Raw genomic sequence first — 3,600 nt, forward strand, 5'->3', positions numbered from 1 at the left:
AACCATTAATTCATTTTAAGGAATGATCAAAGTAAAATGAAGATAATTTTTTAATAACAATCATAATTTCAGCAACTACTAAGACTAACAAGTTAATCAAAGCAATCAAATTATATGGCATAAAAATGGCAATGAATTTCATGGAATGCAACATGTGTGACGGATGAAAAATGTTAACACTAAAGGCATGAGTATATATATTGTTCTAATCATGAATATTTACTTCTAACTAATCAAATAAAGTAGAGAAATCATATAATGAGAAAGAATTTTAACATGAGAAAGATAATAACTATTCTAGATATAACATTTGTATAAAGAATTTTAACATGAGAAAGATAATAACTATTCTAGATATAACATTTGTATGATAAAAATAAGAAAGGAACATGAAAAATTTCATATTATTATGATAAATAGCCCTAGAAATTAGTAAGAATAAACGAGAAAAGAGTGAACAAATGCTAGAAAGAGGAGAATGGGCGTCAAAAATGGAGTTAGAGGTGGGGCACGGGCGTGGCAAAGAGGCCGTGTGAAATTACAGTGGCTAGGGTTAGGGTTTTTGAGTGGGGAAGAGAATGAATAATGCAAGGTATTTATAGATTTTGGCGCATATGGCCAGGTAACACGCCCGTGTTCCCCAATTTTAGCCTGTGTGATTCTCGAATTTTGAATTTGGGCGCATCTGACATTTAGTACACGCCCGTGTTCTTTTGGTGTGTAGGTGCACATGGCTGTGCCGCACGGCCGTGTCTGATGTTGTTCGCTTCTCCCATGCCCATGTATTCAGAACCACACCCATGTCAATCTAACAGGTTCGACCACAGGTGCTAGACACGGGCGTGTCGCACGCCCGTGCTGTTTTAACAGGTTCACCCACGGTTCTTCCACACGGACGTGTCTCACCCCAGTGTTGTTTTGGCAGGTTCAACCATGGCCATGTTGTACGACCATGGCATTTTATCGTAGCCCGTGTTTGGAAAAATTGTTGTCCTGTTTTCACACGGCCTGAGCATGCCCATGCTCTTGGCCGTGTCCCTGTGGAAAACCTGTATTCAAGCGCTCTGTTAGTAAGTTAGATGTTGAAGACTAAATTTTAAAGAAGTTAATACAGTTAGTGCTCGGGTTGCCTTCCGAGAAGCGCTTATTTATAGTCTGAGCTCGACTTACCTCTCTGTTGAATGGTCATGGTGGTTTGAGGAGTTTATACTCTCATTCCTACTATTAATCTCATCAAAATAAGGTTTTAAATGGGTGTTGTTTACCTTAAAAGTGCTGAACTTGGGATGACTCACCTCGATCGTACCGAATGGTAAAATGTTGAGTACCGTAAGAGGGATTTCTTTATTCGATGTGGTAGCGACAATGTAGGGATCTGTGGCATCTAATAAGACTATATCTCCAACCTTAAGTTGATTTGGAAAGGGATTGAGCTTATTCTGTTGTAGATTTGCTTTGTCAGGTGTTCTCGGTTTATGTGTCTGCCATTCATCTAGCTCCTCGACTTGTAGCCTTCGATCTTCATGAATGGGTCCTCTACTATTGCTTGAGAATGGTTCATGTACTTCCTTCAGACTCATTTCTTGCAAAGAAGATTGCACCATGTTGTTAGTTTTAGTAGAATGGTTTAGATGATCACCTTCAATTTCCATTGTGTTGCTAGAATTGCGAGCTTGAAGGGTGATTGTTTCGTCTCCCACACGGAGTGTGAGGTCACCTGTGCCAACATCAATAATTGTTTTAACAGTTGCTAAAAAGGGCCTTCCTAGAATTAAAAGAGTGTTGCTATCCTCTTCTATGTCTAGAACAATGAAGTCAATGGGAAATATAAATTTATCGATTTTAACTAGCACATCTTCAATAATACCCCTAGGAAATCTTATAGTTTTATCTGCTAATTGAATGCTCATCCTAGTCTGTTTGGGTTTCCCAAGACCTAATTGTTTGAACATTTTGTAAGGCATGACGTTAATACTAGGCCCCAAATCAGCTAACGATCTATATAACTAAGGTCAGTATATGAATCTGCTGCGTCTTTTATCTCTGGTGTTGGATCACCTACTCACTACTGCGCTGCGACAAGGACTGGAACTGCCTCCGCTTTTGGACCTTTGATTAATTAACATCTCTTTTGTTTATTGACCTCCTATTTCTTTGTATTAACCCTAAAAAACAAACTGGAGGTCAAATTCAGACTTTAGACTGCTGTTCAATTATTTCATTGTCATTCTCGATCTAACAAGAATGGAATCACGCTCTGTAGGATTTGAACCTACGACATCGGGTTTTGGAGACCCGCGTTCTACCGAACTGAACTAAGAGCGCTTTTTATTTTCATAATAAAAACATAATAATAATAAATTTTATGTGACCCCAATACATCTTGCATGCATAAGATAATTATATAATAAAGAAGCCCTTGGCATAGAAGCTGTGAAAGAATAGGCTGCTGGAGGAAGAACCGCCCAAAAGCGGGAGAGATTAAGTTTGTTGGGTAGTTTATTCTGGAGAATATCTGAGCAAACTGCGTTTAGCTCCACATGTGATGCCTCGTCCATCTTCCGCTTATTTGCTAAAAGCTCATTTAAAAATTTCATTGCATTCGACATCTGTGATAGAGCTTCAATAAATGGTAAGTTAATATGTAATTTTTTTAAGAGTTTAAGGAATTTACCAAATTTTTCATCTGAGCGGTCTATCCTTGTCACGTTGGGGTATGGCAAATGAGGTTTATATCCGACATTCACCGATTTGTTTTTATTGTGATCTACCTCACCTTGACCTTTGCTTACCACAGTTTTTTGCCTCGATTTTGGCTCAGGCTCAACAAATCCTTCTTCATCTTAAACATTAATTGTGTTGAGCTGTTCCCTTAGGTTAGGTTCAGTATTACCTGGCAAGCTCCATTGTGGTCATTTGGAGATTAGTTTGGAAAGCTGGCTGATCTTAGTTTTGAGCCCTTGGATCGACACTTGTTGATTTTAAATGCTGTCTCAGTGTTCTGGAAACAGGTTTCTAACACCAAGATAAACTTTATGAGCATCTCTTCAAGGTTCGATTTCTTTTCCTGTTGGTAGGGTGGTTGTTGGTAGCCTGGAGGTGGTTGTGGTCTTTGATTTCCTTGACTGCCCCTCGAGAAATTGGGGTGGTTCCTCCAACCTGTATTGTAAGTGTTACTATATGGATTGTTTTGAGGTCGAGGATTATTACCCATGTAATTTAATTGCTCGTTATCGATGTTGTGGCCATAAGGTTGGTATTTCGAATGGCTTGTTCCACCTCCACTTGCTTTGCACTACATTACTGGGTGAACCTGTGAAGAACTAAGAAAGCCATCAATCTTTTTATTTAGAAGTTCTACCTGGTTTGATAGCATAGTAATCGAATTGATATTATAAACGCCTGCTGTTTTAGTTGGTTTTGTCCTCATGACTTGCCACTGATAGTTATTCAGTGACATCTCCTCTATAAACTCATAAGCATCTTCAGGTGTTTTATTATTGATGGTTCTACGAGTAGCTGCGTCAACCATTTGCCAAATCGAAGGATTCAGGCCATTATGGAACATTTGAACCTGAAGCCAAAGCAGTAATCCATGGT

The 3,600-nt window shown here is 38.8% G+C and overlaps 1 non-coding gene across 1 annotated transcript; it reads right to left on the bottom strand.

Moving 5' to 3' along the window:
- Positions 1 to 2,251: 2,251 nt before the first annotated feature.
- TRNAW-CCA (transfer RNA tryptophan (anticodon CCA)) lies at positions 2,252 to 2,325 on the bottom strand. Its single transcript has one exon. It is a non-coding gene; the product is annotated as a tRNA-Trp (tRNA).
- Between the last annotated feature and the right edge of the window lie 1,275 nt (positions 2,326 to 3,600).

Source organism: Gossypium arboreum, chromosome 13, assembly GCF_025698485.1.
Source record: "Gossypium arboreum isolate Shixiya-1 chromosome 13, ASM2569848v2, whole genome shotgun sequence".
NCBI classification, from domain to species: Eukaryota; Viridiplantae; Streptophyta; class Magnoliopsida; order Malvales; family Malvaceae; genus Gossypium; species Gossypium arboreum.